This window comes from Jaculus jaculus, chromosome 8, assembly GCF_020740685.1.
Source record: "Jaculus jaculus isolate mJacJac1 chromosome 8, mJacJac1.mat.Y.cur, whole genome shotgun sequence".
NCBI classification, from domain to species: Eukaryota; Metazoa; Chordata; class Mammalia; order Rodentia; family Dipodidae; genus Jaculus; species Jaculus jaculus.
In genome coordinates, this window is record NC_059109.1 from 24031304 (window position 1) to 24052873 (window position 21570).

Below are 21570 nucleotides of genomic sequence, written 5' to 3' on the forward strand. Positions count from 1 at the left end.
TATAGTATCTTAATATGAATTTTAAGGTTTATGATTAATACGATTATTATATTCTAAAGTATAAATATTGAATTGTTGAAATGGTTCTGTATTAATGCTTTGGGAATTTGAGGAGTCTTTGAAAGTGACAGAGCCTTTCTTAACTATCAGTTTCACAGTAACTCAGTAGCTAGTGTGCTGGATATTCAGTCACTCAAAGCTTCCACTGAATTAGTGGCCTCCAGGTTCTTGTCCTATGAATTAGAAGAATGGTATTCACAGACCATGTAGTTGAGTTTAGGAAGATTTTATTTTAGAGCTTATAGAATTTTAAGAGAAGGAAGGAATGCAGGACTGTTGTTGTCCAAGAGGACATAAGAAGGGGTTCCTGGGGCTTAGCGGTTAAGTGCTTGCCTATGAAGCCTAAGGACTCCGGTTTGGGGCTGGATTCTCCAGGACCCACGTTAGCCAGATGCACAAGGGGTCACACACGTCTGGAGTTCTTTGCAGTGGCTGGAGGCCCCGGCGCACCCATTCTCTCCCTTAACCTCTCCCTCTCTCCCCACCTCTTTCTCTTTGTCTGTTGTTCTCAAATAAATAAATCAAAATAAACAACAACAAAAAAAAAATTAAAAAAGAAGGGGTTCCCGTAAATGGGAAAGCCCACCTAGATACCCAGGTTGGGGTCTATTATGGATTGGTTGGGGGCTGAACTAACCAACCCATGATGCCAGGTTCCTAGTAGGGGCTCAGGTTTTCTGGGAAATGGGTAATCTTCCCAGGAATTTTAATTCTCTAGGAAGATTGTGATCTCATCTCTTCTAGAAAAGAGAAAGTCCTTTAGGGAGGAAGTCGTCTAGGGAGGGAACTCTTTTAGGAATAAAGTATGAGGGAGCCAATTTCTTTCTTATAGACTACAGGTCATTTCTCACCTTCAGCCACTTTCAGTGTACCTATCAGGGCCCTGCTAACACTGCACTGCCTCATTGAGTTACACATTGTGTTTTCAGTGGAAATTTATTAGAATGTTATAAGTAATTTCTTCAAAAGTCCTTTGAGGGAGTGGGTCTGTCTCCTGTCTAGCAGTGTACCTGTCCTGCGGAACCTGTAATAAGATAAGTCAAGGTGTTTATTAGTGAAGTCCATCCAGCAAGCATATATCTTATCATTATACCTAGAGGGAACTGGACCCATCTGGTGGTCAAGGGCACAAAAGACTTACAAAACCAGAAATTCCAGGTAGACTTTTCAGATGGTTCTAGGGAAAGAATCAAACCCACAGAAAAAGGATTTTAGTATTTTTTTCAACTATACTATGTCCTCAGTTCTGTCAAGGTTAGTGTGCCCTTAGTATTCTAAATGCATAAGAAATAATCATTACAAATATAGGTGCCTTAGGGGTTTAGGCACCTACATTTGTAATGATAGAAATGAGATGGGAGGGCTGGAGAGGTGGCTTAGTGGTTAAGCGCTTGCCTGTGAAGCCTAAGGACCCCGGTTCGAGGCTCAGTTCCCCAGGTCCCACGTTAGCCAGATGAACAAGGGGGTGCACACGTCTGGAGTTCATTTGCAGTGGCTGGAAGCCCTGGCATGCCCGTTCTCTCTCTCTCTCTCCCCCTCTCTGCCTCTTTCTCTCTGTCTGTCGCTCTGAAATAAATAAATAAAAATAAACAAAAAAAAATTTTTTAAAAAAAGAAATGAGATGGGAGGCAAAAATATAAATTCCTTGGCGGCTGCTGATGAAAGCTCAGTGATACATTGCTTGCTTAGTATGTGCAAAACTCTGGTTTCAATCCCCAGTAACCCTCCCCTCCCACACACGTAAGTTTGCCTTGGAATGAGATAGTTGACAGTAGTCTAAGGAAGATGATTGTTTGAAAAAACAAATTATAAATAGATTTCTCCATGATCACAGTAAATCAAACAAGAAAGTCAACCTAAGAAACTTTTAACTGAATAATACTAAGTCTTGTGGTCATAAAGTAATCATATCAGTTGTAGCTATGGCTAGCCTTGGACTCTGTGTGACCTCTGGCTAGGAACCTGGAAGAATTGTGAAGCTTGTATCCTGTCAGACTGCCTGCTTGATATCTTCGCATGGATCCTGAATATCAAACAGTTTTTATTCATAAACTCTGTCAGATTCTATACTTCAGAATCTCCTCTCTCCTTATTTACCAACACATTGTTATTATTTAATCCAAGCAGACACTGTACAAGACTTTCACATTAAATCCCTCATTTAATTTTCATGAATATCCCTTCCTATTTTTGTATTTTCCACTTTTTGCAGATGAAGAAATCAATGCTAAAGATCATTAATGAATGGCAGAGGCCAAAGTAGACCATATTGCTGAAGCTGGAGCTACTTGCCATTAAAGTGAGCTGCCTTTTAGTCAGTGGTTCTGGGAATATTCCCTGTGGGGATGGGTAGTTAGCACTGAAATCTAGGGCAGCCCAGAGATCATCTGGTACCTTTACCAGATGTACCCCGACAGATTCTGATTTCTGTGTGTGAGGCAGATTGGTAATTAATCTGCAACTAAAATGTAATGGTGCTGATTCTGATTTTCACAGTATGGGTGGCTTTTTGTTAGACTCGTCATGCATATGTGCAGAAAGGGGTTTGGGGCTAGGGGAACTGAGCATTGGGTCCATGAAATCTATTGTGCAGTTATCTAATTGCCTTTTATGTTGGGGTGTGTGTTTTCAATAGAAAAGCATTCTACAAGCAAATCATTTTTTTTTATAATATTAGGTTAATGTTCAAATACAAAGTGATACTTTAGGGTATTTTGCACACATGTATACTTTAAATTGCTGCTTTTGCAGGGTTTTTCATAGATTTATCAGGCTTTGTTTTATTTCTTATAGAAGAAAACTATCCAAAAGACTTAGCTGCTACCCTCGGTTACTCTCCACTGGAGTGGCCCCCTACCTTTGTGGCAGTGTATGCAAACCATTCCTATTGCCTTGTGCTTAATAAAGTGTCTATCTGCAAAGCCCTTAAAGCTCTTAAAGTAGTGGTATTTATATTCCTCAATGAAAATATTGAGGAGTGTTAAGTACCTTCAGTTTGCTGAATAGAATTTATAATTTTATTGTCCCTTAATCCTCTATTATATTGAAATCCATTGCTCCGTTTACATTTGGAATGGATCTTTTTTCTATGCATGCTATTTGGCATTACTACTTACTCACGTGGAAAGAACTTGTACACTGAGCAAGATAGGTTAGAGTGACATCACTGTTTTTATTTAAGAAGTCCTTATATATTGGTATGTTTTAAAGCTCAAGGTCTTAAGGTAGTGGATTCCAGTGTTTCCAATACTCATTTTCTGGTGAAAGTTGGACTCCTATCATTTATGGCAAATACGCTCCTTTACTTATTTATCTTCATTGAAGTTTTTCTCTTCTTCTCCCTCTTTCTCTTTCATTTTTAAAAATGTAACCTTATCATGCTCTCTAGGTTGGCTGGGCAGCCCTGCTGGCTTAGTTTCTGGAGTAGCGGGAACTAAGGAACAGCTGGAACTGAGAAGCACACTTATATCTCCATTGTTCACTGTTTGCTTTTTATGCATGTGTGTGCAAGTGCACATGCATGTAAAGGCCAGAGCATACCCTCAGGTCTCAAATGCCATCCACATACTTTGAGACAGGGTATCTCATTGGCCTGGTTTTTACCAATTAGGCTAGATTGGCTGGCCAGCAAGCCACAGGGATTCCCATGCTTCTGTATTTTTGGTGATGGGATTAAAAGCACATACCACCTTGCCTGCCATTTTGGCATAGCTACTTGGGATTGAACTCTTGTCCTCAATATTGTGAAGCAAACACTTTTCCACCTGAGCTGTCTCCCCACCATCTGCTGTTTATGTTCGATAGTTTGCTTAGTATACCCATGTATGGATAACCATTTTTCACCTGTCAATTTTTTTCAAGTATAAAAAAGGAGAATAAAAATAATCTAGGTAGTACAGCTCACAATCTCAAAGGCAAAAATAATATTGAGACATTGTGAGTCCTGGGTGTGCTCTCTGTATTTTTATACTCAGGGGTGGGTGTTTAATAGGCACTGATGCCTAGTGGACGTGAATGAAAAATGTCAAGGAATATGACTGCTAATGAGTCCACTCTTGTGATTCTTTCCAAATGCCAACATTCTCACTCACTGTTGTTTCTGCACATCCACCAGTTCACACAGGACCATAACAGTAAGGCAAATACAACCTTAGTCTCAGAATGAAGAGAGTTTTCATGTGGCCAGTGAACCAATCCCTATAAACCTTAAGGTCTAGAAACCCCATTTTTTGTAAACTTCTGTTGCATTAATGGAATATGAGGTGTTATGTAGTTAGCTTCGTGTTGCTGTTAGAAAATACCTGAACAAGAGCAGTTTGTGAGAGGAAAGGGTTTATTTTGGCTTACAGACTTGAGGGGAAACTCCATGATGGCAGGGGGAAGCTGTGGCATTAGCAGAGGGTGGACCTCACCTCCTAGCCAATATCAGGTAGACAACAGCAGCAGGAGAGTGTGCCAAACACTGGCAAGGGAAGTTGGCTATAACACCCATAAGCCAGCCCCCAACAGTACACTGCCTCCAATTTCCAAATTGCTACTATCTGGACACCTAGCATTCAGAACACACAAGTTTATGGGGGACACCTAATTCAAACCAGCGCAGGGTGCTTTTCCCTAAAAAGTTTGTATGAGTAAGGCTTGCTGCTGCTTTTGCTTAATCCCCAGCTGTTGATTGGTCATTAGCAATCCTGAGGTAACTGAAGCTACTTGCAATAGAGACACAGTTTCTTGGAGTTTGTTAAAGGATGACAGGGGCCTTTGGTATGCAGACCTTTTTGCTTCTTACATATTCTTTTATTTAAATTGTCTTTGTGTTTTAAATATCCTTTTATCTTTAACACACACAAAAGCGGGGGGGGGGGGGGGGGGGGGGGGGGGGGGGGGCACAGAGACACACAGACAGACAGACACTGGTCTGGCCTCTTGCCACTGCAAACAAACTCCAGATGCCTGTGCTATTTTGTGCATGTGGCTTTATTTGGATAACTTTTATTGGATGGAGAGATGGCTCAGTTGTTAAGGTACTTGTCTGTAAAGCCAAAGGATCGTTTCCCCACTATCCATAAAGCACCAGATATATAAGATGGCACATGCATCTGTTGTTGTTTGCAGTGGCCGGAGGACCTGGCACACCCATACTGTCTCTGTGTCTCTCTCTGTGTCTCTCAAATAAATAAAATATTAAAAAGATAATTTTGGGCTGGAGAGATGGCTTAGTGGTTAAGGCACTTGGCTGCAAAGTGAGAGGACCCAAGTTTGATTCCCCAGGACCCACGTAAACCAAATACAAAGGTGTCACATGCATCTGGAGTTCCTTTGCAACAGCTAGAGGCCCTGGCATGTCTGTTTTCTCTCTCTCCCCTCTCTCTCCCTGCCTCTTTCTCTCTCTCTCAAATTAATAAATTAAAATAAACTTTAAAAACAAAAATATAATTTTTATTGTAATGTTGGGGATATTTCCTGTATTCCCATGTTTGCTCTAGCCATACTTGAAAACTTGGCATAATAAATCCATACTAATTTTAATTCTAGTACCACCTACCCTTTGATTTCTTTTAAATGAATTTTTCTTGTGCTTGATCTGTTTTTCTGCTTCATGCTCTGTTTTTAGTATGCCTGTAGAGATTGTAGAAACAAGTAGTACCCTAACCCTGCCTGGATTTATTAACTCTGTTCTGTCTATAGATGTCCTGTCGCTGCTCTCCCAGCACTTCCTTCTCTTGACGCTTTGTCTCAGGCTGTCAGTTTGCATGTAGGTTGGGGGATGTGCATTAGCTCATGAGTACACATTGTTTTATTTGGCCACTTTTGTGTCCGGCATTGTGTCTGAAGTTTGTGTGCATTGATGTATAGTAGCATTCTGTTGAGTCTTACTGTTTTATTAACAACTGTAGTTTATTTATCCATGTTTGTATTAATGACCAGTAGAGTTTTTTAGATTTTGGGGCTGTTTCAATTCCATCTGCTCAGAGCCAACTTGTTGTTAGCATAATATATTGCTTGCGTCCTTGCACAGTGTCAGAATATTGAATAACAAATTCACAGGGTAGTGCAGCAATTTTCCAGATACTCCCACTTTTCCTTGAGAGCCCTGGCTGAATCAAATAACTTGTTTTTAATTCATTTTAATTTATTTAAATTTTACTAACTTAACTTTTTAAATTTTAATTCTTTTTTTTTTTTTTTTTTTTTTTTTGGTTTTTCGAGGTAGGGTCTCACTCTGGTCCAGGCTGACCTGGAATTAACTCTGTCATCTCAGGGTGGCCTTGAACTCATGGCAATCCTCCTACCTCTGCCTCCCGAGTGCTGGGATTAAAGGCGTGCGCCACCACACCCGGCTTAAATTTTAATTCTTTCTAAGGACCAGTGTTAATTCTCAAGTTATACATTACACATCACATAGTAACTAGGTCTATATGCATACATATTGGCTACCAATGACTACAAAGAGTTAAAAAGGCAATGTTTGAAAGAGAACTGAGAGAACAGACTGGGGAAACTGATAGCAATGTGTATTGGTAAGATTTTCTGCTGTGGGAGAAGCTACTGGCCATAGATTTGGGCTATAGGCCCAGAACTGAGCTGCAGGAATACCTTGATGAAGTGAAAGTGTGCACAGATGGACGGCAGGACCAGATGGGTGAACAGGTGAATGGACAGATGGCAGTTGAGCAGGCCATGTCAACAGCAGGATTGAACCTAGCCAAAACTCCTGGAATAGTTGAAGTTCCTTGATGTATACACCAGGTAGTCAGGTGGCAGGTTGGAGGGGTCTTGTCATCTTAGTGCTGGGTGTTGCTGCTTCTGGGGTCCAAGTGAGGGAATACATCATTTCCCCTGGTGTGCCTGATAAATTCTTGAGCCTGGTTTTCTGATGAGATTTTAATGTCCCTATTTGCACCCACAGACCTAATTCACCTTGATTACTTTATAGAGCTTTTTATAAAGCTGCCTTACTCTCAGGAAGAAGTTATTCATTAGTCTGCCACATTGATGGCATTGGATAGGTGGTACTGTTCATGTATAGAATTATTCTCCACCCTCAAAATGTATTCAAAAGCTGCTAATGAATTCGTCTGTCAGAGCAAGGCACAATCCCCCCCAAAAAGTTTTACACAGTATAAAGTAGGGCATAGCCTGATCTTGACAAAAAGACTTGTATAGACATTTGTGCTAAATTGTTTTTCACTGTAGTGAAGATAGGAGTGTCTGAAAGTGTGGAGGTATTTAGATGAGTTAGGCTATGGGACTAAAGGAAGATAAAGGAGCCAGGAAGCTTTGACTCCTGTCTCATTAAATGGTCAGACCTTTCTAAGCCTTTGGGAGAGTTTTTAGGAAGTTGCTCCTCACTTCCTATTTGTTAATTGATAATTTGTACCTGTTGTCATTGCCTTCCTAGTGTTTTGAGTTTTGGATTTTGTCTATTTTGTGCTGTTTTAACAGGACAATGAAACTGCCTTCCCCCATTCATAATCTTCCATAGAAAACATTTATTCTGGTTCATGTCCCCAAAGGCTTAACTTATCTCAACATCAGCTCTAACATTTGAAGTCCAGAAACTCATTTCAGTATCATCTGAATCAAGTAAAATGAACTTTTAATTAATTAATTAATTTGCTTATTTATTTGAGAGAGGAGGAGACAGAGAATAGATGGGTGCATTAGGGTCTTTGCCGCTGCAGATGAACTCCAGAACACGCACCACTTTGTGCATCTTGCTTCACACTTTGCTGCTCTGAAGCTTTGGAGGCAGCCTGATGACCTCCATGGAGACTTCAGCGCTTTGCCTTAGCTTGGAGTGTTCTCGTGCACTACTGTACTTTCTCAGCTTTACATGAAATGTCTCATTATCATGCAGTTGTATGTTCCTGAGGTTCATGTGTATCATATGTAAAGTGTAATTTTTTTGAATTATTACATGTTAATTAATGTGGGTTATTTCAGTTTTTTCCCAGTATATAATATGCTGTACTTTCTTATACATGTTTCCTGATGTACATGCACAAAGTTCATGCAGGGGAGTTAAACTGATAAGTTGTTAGTTACATGAATCTTTACTATTGCAAATAATGATAACTTATTTTTCTGTGAACTTGGCTGACATTAGAAGTATAGAAGCCTTCTAATTGCTCCATATCCTTTGATATTTGATAGTGCCATGCAGTTTTGGTTTGTTTTGCCAGTGTGGCACATGTGAAGTTAAGCTGCACTTCATGTATTTGGAAATGAAGTTGTAGATCATGTCAAATTTTTTGCCTTTTTTCAAAACATTTTATGCTTGAAGTGTGGTTATGGTTTTAATTTATTTTGGAAATTTTGAAAATATAACCAGAGTCATGCCTGTCTAAATGTTATTATTTTGAAAAGCATTTGATAGCACTCAATGGACCTCCCTGTGTAGCTTCAAGCCACCACAACACAGACGCTCCCAACACACTTTATCTTCTCAGCTTTTTTGGTGAAAAATTTGAGAGGTTGCTTAGGGAGCTTTCCTTTCTCAGAACTTTGTAGCATCCTGATCACATATCACTTATGAGGGCCACTCGAGTCTTGTTTTTGGCAGCATTTACCCATGTCTGTTCACTGACCGGTGTCCACAGTTTGTCAAAGTTGACAGCTGGGCAGAAGCTCTGCTTCCTCTTTAAGTGGTAATGCCTCACACCAGTGTTCCCAAAGTAACCTGGACTATATTTGTTGGAGTTGAGCCTGTGTTGATGCATGCCACCAACATTACCCCGGCCACCTGGGTGCTTCTGGTGCTTGTAGATATATGACTCACATGGGCCTGAAGTTTCCCAATCCTCCTCAGCCTAGATGGTATGTTGGGCTGAAAGCAAAGCTAAATGCTACATCTTTTCCTTATTAGAATTTAGCCTTATGTAAGCGAGGACTTCCATGTTTTGGTGTAGGTATATTTGTACCCTTAAAACAATGGCTGGAGCAAACTAAGAAGATGTTTATTAATTGAATTCTTTTTACCCTGAGCCTTTTCTATGTTTATTAAGATGATTAAGTCAAGATTTTTTTTTTTAATCCTCTTAATGTTTCGGATACTTTATAAATAGGTTATTTTTTCTTTTTTTGCTGAGTACGTATATGCTATGTGTATATGTATGTATGTACATGTTCGAATGTGAGTGTAGATATGCACATGCCATGGTATACATGTGGAGACCAGAAGACAACTGACTGCATTGGTCCTTGCCTTCCACCTTGTTTGAGGCACAATCTCTCAGTTGCCAGATTAGCTGGCCTGCAAACTTTCTGAGGATTCTTCTGTCTCTGCCATCCCTCCTGATGTACGTGGGTTGGGATTATACACATTTGCACTATAGATTCTAGCTTTGCATGTGCTTTCTAGGATCTGAACTCAGTGACTCATACTTGTATAGCAAGTACTTTATTCACTGAGCCATCACTCATTCCTGCAAATTATCTGAACCAGTGTTGCGTGTGTAGAAAACCCACATTAGTGGTAGTGATGATGACATACATACATACATATATATCTGGATTTTATTTTTTTTCTTCATGTAGGATTCTTTTTAAAATGAACTTGCGGGCTGGAGAGATGGTTTAGCGGTTAAGCGCTTGCCTGTAAAGCTTAAGGATCCCAGTTTGAGGCTTGATTCCCCAGGACCCGTGTTAGCCAGATGCACAAGGGGGTGCATGCATCTGGAGTTCGTTTGCAGTGGCTGGAGGCCCTGGTGTGCCCATTTTCTCTCTCTCTCTCTCTCTTTTCCCCTCTTTGTCTGTCTGTCACTCTCAAATAAATAAACAACAAAAAATTTTTTTTAAATGAACTTGCAAAACTTGCAGGTGATACAGGCCTATAATTTTTTATCCTTATTATTGACAAGTTTAAGTATGAGGACTTGGGTAGCTTTATAAAATGAATTGATAATAAAGCATGATTTTAGAGAATGCTTTAAACAACTGAGCACAGCCTTCCTTCCATATTCTGTCCACATTACTAATTATTAAGATATAGCAGTGAACTGTCACATTCACACTATTATTCTTAACTCATTGGTGAGTAGTTCATTTTCAGTAGTTCATTATAAAACTTTTCTTAACTTATATGATGGTTTAAATTCTTTTTTTAAAATTTTTATTAACATTTTCCATGTTTATAAAAAAATATCCCATGGTAATTCCCTCTCCCCCCCACACTTTCCCCTTTGAAATTCCATTCTCCATCATATTACCTCCCCATCTCAATCATTGTACTTACATATATACAATATCAATCTATTAAGTACCCTCCTCCCTTCCTTTCTCTTCCCTTTATATCTCCTTTTTAACTTACTGGCCTTTGCTTCTAAGTATTTTCCTTCTCACACAGAAGCCCAATCATCTGTAGCTAGGATCCACATATGAGAGAGAACATGTGGCACCTGGCTTTCTGGGCCTGGGTTACCTCACTTAGTATAATCCTTTCCAGGTCCATCCATTTTTCTGCAAATTTCATAACTTCATTTTTCTTCACCATTGAGTAGAACTCCATTGTATAAATGTGCCACATCTTCATTATCCACTCATCTGTTGAGGGACATCTAGGCTGGTTCCATTTCCCAGCTATTATAAATTGAGCAGCAATAAACATGGTTGAGCATGTACTTCTAAGGAAATGAGATGATCCCCTCGGATATATGCCTAGGAGTGCTATAGCTGGGTCATATGGTAGATCAATCTTTAGCTGTTTTAGGAAACTCCACACTGATTTCCACAATGCTGGACCCGATTGCATTCCCACCAGCAGTGTAGAAGGGTTCCTCTTTTTCCACATCCCCGCCAACATTTATGATCATTTGTTTTCATGACGGTGGCCAATCTAACAGGAGTGAGATGGAATCTCAATGTAGTTTTAATCTGCATTTCCCTGATGACTAGTGATGTAGAACATTTTCTTGGATGCTTATGTGCCTTTCGTATTTCTTCCTTTGGGAATGCTCTATTTAGCTCCATAGCCCATTTTTTGATTGGCTTGTTTGATTCCTTATTATTTAACCTTTTGAGTTCTTTGTATATCCTAGATATTAATGCTCTATCAGATATATAGCTGGCAAAATTTCTTTCCCATTCTGTAAGTTGCCTCTTTGCTTTTTTCACTGTGTCCTTTGCAGTGCAAAATCTTTGTAATTTCATGAGGTCTCAGTGATTAATTTGTGGCTTTATTGCCTGAGCAATTGGGATTGTATTCAGAAAGGCTTTGCCAAGACCTATATGTTGAAGGGTTTCCCCTACTTTTTCCTCTAGCAGTTTCAGAGTTTCAGGTCTGATGTTAAGGTCTTTAATCCATTTGTACTTAATTCTTGTGCATGGCAAGAGAGAAGAATCTATTTTCATCCTTCTGCAGATATATATCCAGTTTTCCCAACACCATTTGCTGAAGAGGGTGTCTTTTCTCCAATGAGTATTTTTGGCATTTTTATCAAATATCAGGTGGCTATAGCTACTTGGGCTTACATCCGGGTCCTCTATACTGTTCCACTGATCTACATGTCTGTTTTTGTGCCAGTACCATGCTGTTTTTGTTACTGTGGCTCTGTAGTATAGGTTAAAATCAGGTAATGGTGATACCACCAGCCTTATTTTTTTTTGCTCAGTATTATTTTAGATATTCGAAGTTTTTTGTGATTCAGAATGAATTGGATTGTTTTTTCTGTTTCCATGAAGACTGCCTTTGGAATTTTGATAGGGATTGCATTAAATGTGTAGATTGCTGTAGGTAAGGTTGCCATTTTCACAATATGGATTCTCCAATCCAGGAACAAGGGATGTTTCTCCACTTTCTAGTGTCTTCTGCAATTTCTCATTTGAGTGTTTTAAAGTTCTTATTGTAGAGATTCTTTACTTCCTTGGTTAGGTTTATTCCAAGGTACTTTATTTATTTATTTATTTTTGATGCAATTGTGAATGGGAATGATTCTCTGATTTCATCCTCTGTGTGTTTGTTGTTAGCATATATGAAGGCTACTGATTTCTGTGTATTTATTTTGTATCCCGCCACATGGCTGTAGGTTTTTATCAGCTCTAACAGTCTGCTAGTAGAGTCTTTAGGGTCCTTCATGTATAGAATCATGTCATCTGCAAATAATGATAACTTGATTTCTTCCTTTCCAATTTGTATCCCTTTTATGTGTGTCTCTTGACTTATTGCTATGGCTAAGACTTCCAAAACTATATTAAATAAAAGTGGGGACAGTGGACACCCTTGTCTTGTTCCTGATTTTAGTGGAAAAGCTTCCAGTTTTTCCCCATTTAGTAATATGTTGGCTGTAGGCGTGTCATAAATAGCTTTAATATATTGAGATATGGTCCTTCTATTCCCAGTCTCTGTAGGACTTTTATCATGAAGGGATGTTGGATTTTGTCAAATGCTTTCTCTGCGTCCAATGAGATGATCATGTGATTTTTGTCCTTCAACCCATTTATATAATGTATTACATTTATAGATTTGCATATATTGAACCATCCCTGCATCTCTGGGATAAAGCCTACTTGGTCAGGGTGAATGATCTTTTTGATATATTCTTGTATTCTGTTTGCCAATATTTTGTTGAGAATTTTTGCCCCTATGTTCATGAGGGAGATTGATTTTCTTTTTTGTTCTATCTTTGCCTGGTTTTGGTATCAGGGTGATGCTGGCCTCATAGAAGGAGTTTGGTAGAATTCCTTCTTTTTCTGTTTCCTGGAAAAGCTTAAGAAGCAATAGTGTTAGCTCTTCCTTAAAGGTCTGGTAAAATTCAGCTGGTGAATCCATCTGGGCCTGGGCGTTTTTTTGTTTGGAGATTATTGATAATTGTTCGGATCTCCATGGTTTGTTATAGGTCTATTTAAGTGATTAATCTCATTTTGATTTAATTTAGGTAGGTCATATAAATCAAGGAAATCATCCATTTCTTTCAGATTTTCATTCTTTGTGGAGTATATGCTTTTATAGTATGTCCCTATGATTTTTTGAATTTCTCTGGAATCTGTTGTGATGTTACCTCTTTCATCTCTGATTTTATTAATTTGTGTCTCTTCTTTCTTTCTTTTGGTCAGATTTGCTAAGGGTTTATCAATCTTGTTTATCCTTTCAAAGAACCAACTCTTTGTTTCATTAATTCTTTGGATTGTTTTTTTTTTTCCTTTTTCATTAATTTCTGCCCTAATCTTCATTATATCTTCCCATCTACTGATTTTTGGTTTGCCTTGTTCTTCTTTTTCCAAGGCTTTAAGGAGAAGCATTAGGTCGTTTACTTGCGACCTTTCTAATTTCTTAATATAGGCACTTAAGGCTATAAATTTACCTCTTAGAACTGCCTTCATTGTGTCCCAGAGATTTTGATATGTTGTGTTCTCCTTATCGTTTGACTATATAAATTTTTTGATTTCCTTCTTGATTTCTTCATTGACCCATTCATCATTTAGTAGTGTATTGTTTAGTTTTCATGATTTTGTGTATGCTCTATAGCCTTTCTTGCTACTGATTTGTAGTTTAATTCCATTGTAGTCAGATAGAATGAAAGGAATTATTTCAATTTTCCTGAATTTGTTAAGATTTGCTTTGTGTCCTAATATATGGTGTATCTTAGAGAATGTCCATGTGTTGCTGAAAAGAATGTATATTCTGCAGCCTATGGATGAAATGTCCTGTATATATCTGTTAGGTCCATTCCTTCTATGACCTCATTTAGTCCAGATGCCTCTCTGTTTATTTTTTCCTGGGATGACTTGTCAATTGATGAGAGTGGGGTGTTAAAGTCATCCACCACCATTGTGTTTGGTGTTATCTGTGACCTTAGTTCTAATAGTGTTTGTTTGATGCATTTGGGAGCCCCATGTTAGGTGCATATATGTTTAAGATTGTAATGTCCTCCTGTTGGAGTGTGCCCTTAATCAATATAAAGTGACCTTCCTTATCTTTCTTGACTAACATTGGACTAAAGTCTACCTTGTCAGATATTAGGATAGCAACCCCTGCTTGTTTTCTAGGCCCATTTTCTTGAAACACCGTTGTTACAGTCCGGTTCGCATTGCTGGTAGAAATCACCCAACCAAGATCAGCTTCTGGGAAAAAGATTTATTTTGGCTTACAGGCTCGAGGGGAAGCTCCACAATGGCAGGGGAAAACGATGGCATGAGCAGAGGGTGGACATCACCCCCTGGCCAACAGAAGATGGACCACAGCAACAGGAGGGTGTGCCAAACACTGGGATGGGGAAACTGGCTATAAAGCCCATAAGCCCGCCCCCAACAATACACTCCCTCCAGGAGGCATTAATTCCCAAATCTCCATCAGCTGGGGAGCTAGCATTCACAACACCTAAGTTTATGGGGGACACCTGAATCAAACCACCACATTCCGCCCCTGGCCTCCATAAACTGATATCCATACATGATGTAAAATACAATACATTCAGTCTGACTTTAAAAGTCCCCATAGTTTTTATCAATTTCAATGATGTTCATACATCCCCATAGTTCAAGATCTTTTAACTGAGCCATAATACCAAAATATAACCTCAAAAAACCCATAATGACACAGAATAAATATTCACACTGCAAAAGATGGCATTGGGCATAGCAAAGAAACATTCAACCAATACAAGATTTAAAACAACTAGGGAAAATATCAAACTCTGTAGCTTCAAGTCCATCAACTCTAGCCAGTGACAAGTCTTCAAGTCTGATAATTCTAACCAGCAACAAGTCTCTGGCATTCCAATTCCGCCCCTCCAGCTAGGCTACTCACAGTCCTGGGAAACTTCACCGGGGCCGGCAGCTCCTCGGCAGCCATCTCATGGTCCCGGCATCTCCACTGGGTCTCCACTGCAAGCCACGGTTCATCCTCATGGCCCCATGGGGTCTCTATGCAGGTAGCCAGCAAACCTGCTTCACACTGCCCATGGCCATTTCCAAAACACAAGACCGTGTTGCAAACTCAATGACCCTTTTTCCAGCATTTCTTATACTCCACGATACCAGGTAGGGTGCCAATTTGTTAATCCAGGGGGGAATAAAGCAGACTTTGAAGAACAGGTCACTCCTTGAGCACTCAGGCCCCTTCAAAAGAGTCTACATTCTTCTTGTTGCCCCAGCGCAGGTCAGCTAGTCCAGTCTCAAAGGTTGTAATCTCTCAGTTGCAGCTGAACGGGCAATAGTTCACCCAAAGATTTTTCTTTCTGTGCCATATCCCTCTGCACACACCAGTTCATTTCTACGCAAAGCAACCCTGCACAACTTCTCAGGACATGGGCATAAGAGCAAGCTTCTCACACAAACTGCTAGCCCAGTCCAGGCACAGCTCTTTCTCACCCTCATAAGCCAAACCTCACAGTCCATGGTTCTTACTGCATTCAGGTCTTAGAGCTCAGACCAGAATAGTCCATTAAGCTGTACTTACAGCACTGCAAGACATCTCTTAGGCCAAGGTTTCAACTCCTTCCACTTTCCTCTTGAAAATCAGCTACAAAAGGCTGAAGCCACATAGTCAGGTGTCTAGCAGCAACCCCACTCCTTGGTACCACTTTACTGTTACAGTCCGGTTCGCATTGCTGGTAGAAATCACCCAACCAAGAGCAGCTTCTGGGAAAAAGAGATTTATTTTGGCTTACAGGCTCGAGGGGAAGCTCCACAATGGCAGGGAAAAACGATGGCATGAGCAGAGGGTGGACATCACCCCCTGGCCAACAGAAGATGGACCACAGCAACAGGAGGGTGTGCCAAACACTGGGATGGGGAAACTGGCTATAAAGCCCATAAGCCCGCCCCCAACAATACACTCCCTCCAGGAGGCATTAATTCCCAAATCTCCATCAGCTGGGGAGCTAGCATTCACAACACCTAAGTTTATGGGGGACACCTGAATCAAACCACCACAACCGTCTTCCAACCTTTCACCCTAAGATAATGTCTATCCTTTGTAGAAAGGTGACTTTCTTGGAGACAACAAATTGTAGGATCCTGCTTTTTAACCCAGTCTGCAAACCTATGTCTTTTTGTTGGGGCATTGAGTCCATTGATATTAAGAGATATTATTGAAAGATGTGTATTTATGTTTGCCATTTTTTTTTTTTTTGTGGTTCCGGTTCTACCTGTGCTCTCTTCTGTTAACTAGTATTTGAGTATTGCTTGTTTTTTCTAGGTTCCTTATATGTGTGCTTTTCCTTTTCTTCAGCATGGAAGATTCTATCAGGTATTTTCTGTAGAGCTGGTTTTGTCTTCAAATACTCCTTTAACCTGCTTTTGTCATGGAATGTCTTTATTTCTCTGTCTGTTTGAATGGATAGCTTTGCAGGATAAAGTAACATTGGTTGACAGTTGTTCTCTTTCAGAACTTAGAATATATCACTCCAAACCATTCTGGCTTTTAAAGATTGTGTTGAATAATCTGCTGTAATCCTGATGGGCTTGCCTTTGTAGGTAACTTGATTTTATTCTCTAACTGCTTTCAATATTTTTTCTTTGGTTTGTGTGTTTGGAAGTTTGATTATAATATGGCAAGGAGAGGTTCTTTCTGGATTTTGTCTGGCTGGGGTTCTAAAGGCTTCCTGTATCTGCATTGGCACCTCTTTCCCAATTTGGGGGAAATTTTCTTCTATGATTTTGTTGAAGACACCTAGTATGCCTCTGGAGTGGAATTCTTTTCCTTCTACTATGCCCTGAATTCTTATATTTGATCTTTTCATAGTGTCCCAAATATCTTGAAATTCCCACTGATACTTTTCTATAAGTTTGTCTTTCTCTTTGTTGGACTGTATTAGATCTGCCACCTGGACTTCTAGTTTCGATATTCTGTCCTCTCCTTCACTCATTCTACTGGTGAGATTTTCTACAGAGTTTTTTATTTCATTAACTATGTTCTTCATTGCTAGTAATTCTGACTGCTTTTTCTTTATTATTTCTGTTTCCTTATTTATGTATTGAATTGCCACCTTTATTTCATTAAATTGGTGTCTTGTGTCTTCTTTGATTCCTTTGATTTCCTCTTTGATTTCTTCTTTGATTCCTTTGATTTGTTCTTTGACCTCTTTGAACATTTACAATCATTCTTTTGAAATCTTTCTCAGGCATTTCCTCTAACTCGTTCTCACTGGAGGTCATTTCTGATGCATTAATACTTTTAGGTGGATTAATATCATCTTGCTATTTAGTGTTTCTTGTGTTATAATGTATATATTTTTGCATATTGGATTAAGTTAATGCTTGGATTTTCTAGCTAGCTGGGTATTCTTAGCTGTATCAATTGATTTGATGTTATATATTTTCAGGGTAGGAGCTTAAGGTGTTAGGTGTGGCTCTTAAGACTCTCAGAGGACCTACAAAAGTGTTCCTAAGGGTTGAGTTTCCCTGCTATGGGAGTATTCAAGTAGGCTGAGTGGAATAAAACAAAGGTAGATTCTAAAAGTTAACTAAACACTGTACACATTCAATCAAAAACAGCCCCAAGGATGTATGCCAGAGTAGTTATTATAACAACCAGATCCTCTATCAACAAAGAGGTTAAGATTTCTGGTCTGTTGAGGGATCCAAGTCAGTTTGTGACCAAGTGCGACCCTTCCCTGGTGCAATCCCAGTTACCTTGGATGATTTTGGTCTCAGTCAAGTTGCTGCCTGGGTCGTTGGGCTGCTGTTCTGATTTCTGGAGCTTGGCACTGGCTTTTCCTGTGGGGCAAACCGAGCCTGGCAACTGTGGCCCTGCAGATAAGCACACCTGCTGCTGGAACTGCTGCTGCTAAAGCTGCCGTTGTTGGGTCTGTTGCTGCTGCTGCTGCTGAAGTTGCTGCTTCTGGGTCCACCACTGCTACTGCCTTTGCTGCTACTGCTGCTGCTGTAGCTGCCACTGCTCTTGCTGAAGCTGCTGCTGCTGGGTCCACCTCTGCTGCTGCCACTGAGGCTGTTGCTGCTGGATCTGCCACTGCTGTCTCTGAAGCTGCTGCTGCTGGGTCTGCTGCTGCTGGGGCCGCTGTTACCGGTGCCGGAACCGCTGATATTGCTGCCAGACTCTGCTCCTGCTTGGGTCCCGCTGTTGGCTCAAGTTGGCATGGCCATCCTGGGACGCTTTCTGTAAGATGGAGCTGGGCTCAGGTGGTGGGGGAGGGGAGGGAGCCACAGCTGCTCTAGTTCTCTTGCTGTTCCATGTGTTCTTCTACCTCGTGGTGTGCTCCTCCGTTGCTCACTGTCGCTCTCCCTTCACATTTCCTGAGTTGTGGAGAGCGCTGATGTGAGTGGAAGCTCCCTGCACTTGGTTTTTCTTGAGGCTCGAGCCAAGCCTGGTGCGTACCCCACTGCCACGGTTGGCGGAGCTGCCAGGGCCACTTTTGCCGGCCTGTGCGGGCTCTGGATGGTCTGGATCTCTTTTACTTCTCCACTGCTGCTTCAATTTCCTAATCACCTCACTTTTTAGTAAAAGTGTGTGTTTTGCTGTGTTTTTTTGGTCCCCCCCCTCCAGGCTGCTTTGGCGTGGTAGCTATGCCACCATCTTAACCGGAAGTCGGTTTAAATTCTTAATAACCATTCAGGAATACTTCCAGAATAGGATGAAACAGTGCTAACGTTGAATTATAAAATGTGGTTTCTACCTGTTCATCTTGGTCTCTTCATTCTATAGAATGGCACAGAAATAACAGTTACTGTATTAGCTAAAGGCTGTCTGTGGCTGGTATGTCAGTACCATGTCAGAGGGTCTGAAGTTTATTTTTTATCTGCTTTTTATCCTCAGCACATGGTTTCTGCCTTAGGAACACAGCCAAGTCCTAAATGGTGTTGGAGTTTACTTTAAGTAATCATATATCAATTTCAAACAAGAAACAAGGAAAGGGAAGGACAAAGAAGTGGAATACCACCTGAAGGAAAAATGGGCGTTAGATATGCTGCACATTATCAGTCTTGACCATTGCTCTCTTTAGCTGGATACATGCTATAATTTTAAGAAGACTTTAGTATTCCCAGAGTGCTTTGTACTTTGATCCTCTAAAACTAAGTTTTGTAAGGACTGATTGTTCTCAGTACTAGTACTATACCTAGGGACTTGGATATGTTAGGCAAGTATTTTACCACAGAACTAAATCTCCAGCTAGTTTTTGTATTTTTTATTTTGAGACATGGTCAATAAGATATCCAGACTGAATGTGCTTGGTAGACCAGGAAACCGTGAACTTGTGCTCATCCTGCCTCAACCTCCTGAGACGTTGTCACTCTTTATCCTAGTGTTTTTGGTTTGAAGGTTAGCTCTTTTCAGTAGTAATGAGGAGGAATACACTTGAGCTTTAGTATTCAGAAATATAAAGTATTTCAGTAAATTTTCATGTAAGTTACAATTTAATGATACATGGTCTTGAAAAGGCAGATTTCTTTTTGGTTTTGTTTCATTTATATATTTATTTGACAGAGAAAGCAGGAGGGAGGGAGGGAAGAAAAGAGTAGGAGATGATGGGTACGCCAGGACCTCCAGCCACTGCAAATGAACTCCAGATGCATGCAGCCCTTGTGCATCTAGCTTAGTTGGGTCCTGGGGAATTGAACCTGGGTCCTTTGGCTTTGCAGGCAAGCACCTTAACTGCTAAGCCATCCTTCCAGCCCTTGTTTCATTTATTTTTAATTGAACTGCCTTTTTATCAGCATGTCATACATTTATTCAGTGTAAGGAGTACTTACATATTTAATGGTGTCAATAATTCAGAAACTTTATAGTTATGATTTCTCATTTTAAGCAAGGAGCTATAAACTTTCAAAAATGGGCTAACTAGTAAACCTTGGCTTTGCAGGACATATGGTTTTTTCACACCTACCCATATGCCATTGTACCACAGAAACAGCCATAGAAATGCAATATGAATAGATGTTCTATTTTCCAAATAATACATAAAAAGAGAACATTGACAAGCTGATTTCTTGCTTTGTGAATATTTGAAACAAGCAAAGAAATTACCATGTAGTCTTTGCCACAGTTTTTGTCTGTAGCTTTGTAAAAATTGACAGCTCTCTATTCACTTGTTTTTGCTAGTTCTTAAAGTTTTTTTTTTAAAGAACAAAAGTTGAATTCTTATCAAATTCCATGGACATGAAATTAATTTTTTTTCTGTTTTAAGTTTTTATTAACAACCTCCATAATCATAATTCTCTCCCACCTTCCTCCTTGATCCCTATTCCCTATGCCCCTACACTGACTCCCTTCTTTCCAATGAGCTCCTGGCCTATTTTGATGTCATTTTCTCCTCTCCTGTTATGCAGGGCTTGTGTAGGTAGCATTAGCCACAGTTGAAGTCATGAATGCATTGGCAACTTTGGGCCTAGAAGACAGTATTGCAAAACTTTCCTCTCCTTGCTTTGACATATTTTTTCTGCCACCTCTTCCACAGTGGTCCTTTGAGCCTTAGAAGATGTGATAGATATAATTTAATGCTTAACACTCCACTGTCTTTTCTTGTCAACACTTTGACGACTTTTGAGTCTCTTCAGTGGTTATTGCCACCTGAAAAGAGAAATTTCTCTAACTGAAAGTAAGAGTAGCATTAATATATGGGCATAAAGATAGGATTTAGAGGTGGGCATATTATATCCATTTACCCAGACAATAGTAATAGACCCTGCCACCCCCAGCCATATGACCTTCTCAGCCATTGGATTTTGATTGGGTTTTTAGTACCATGTACGATTTCCCTCTGGTGGAACAGGCTTCAAGTCCAATCAGAGAGTAGTTGGTTTGCCCCACAACAGGCATGCTGCCATTGTACCAGTTGGCACATTTTGCCTGGATGTCAAGTTATGTAGCTTGCAATGTCCACTGCTGGTTAAAACTGTTAATGACTTTTCTCCCCCCAAAGTCTGCAAATCTCTATCCAACATCTTGATAGCTAGCTAGTCAACCACATGGAACTTTCAGCTTAGCTCCACCTTGATTTCTCAGTGCCCTGCAGTCCAGGCATGTGGAGTCTTCGTCAGTATGTTCTTACTATTTATTCTGGTGTGCCACCAAGAGCCTTGGCAGTAGTCTGTTTTGGGGGTCTCTCTGACCAACAAGTCACTGGAAAGTATCCCACTACTGGTACTGAAATGTTCTTGTATCACTCTATGGCTTCTAGGCATAGTAGTATCCACTCCCCATAGAGTACTTTTGCCCAGATTCTTTTTTTTGTAACACATATTTTTAAGCCAGCAAAGAAGTAGTTTTGCATATAGCTTATTAATATCTTTAATCTTGATGAACCCTCTTCCCACCCCCTCCTTTCCTTCATACCCTCCTTTAACCACACTTAACCCATTTAAAATATTTTATTAATGTTTTCTTTGATGTTAGTGGACCTTGTAAGCCAAAAACTCTGTTTGCCTTTAATTTGCTAGTGGCAGTCTTTCATCAGAAACATTTACAAGAACAAGAATACAGTATAAAAATGTCAGGATATGATAGTTATAATGGCTGGGGTTTAGAATGATTTTCCTTTGAAAAATAGGTATGGGTTTAAAGTAGATCTGTTTTTCTTTCCATTTTAAACTTTTTTGTAATTAGCATACAGAATA

At 40.0% G+C, this 21570-nt stretch overlaps 1 protein-coding gene and 1 pseudogene across 1 annotated transcript in view; one reads left to right on the forward strand and one right to left on the reverse strand.

Moving 5' to 3' along the window:
• Lmbrd1 (LMBR1 domain containing 1) overlaps positions 1–21570 on the forward strand; it is a 102959-nt gene that overhangs the window by 22761 nt on the left and 58628 nt on the right. The gene's annotated exons all lie outside the window — the stretch shown is intronic.
• On the reverse strand, positions 8464–20773 carry LOC105943699 (annotated as a pseudogene).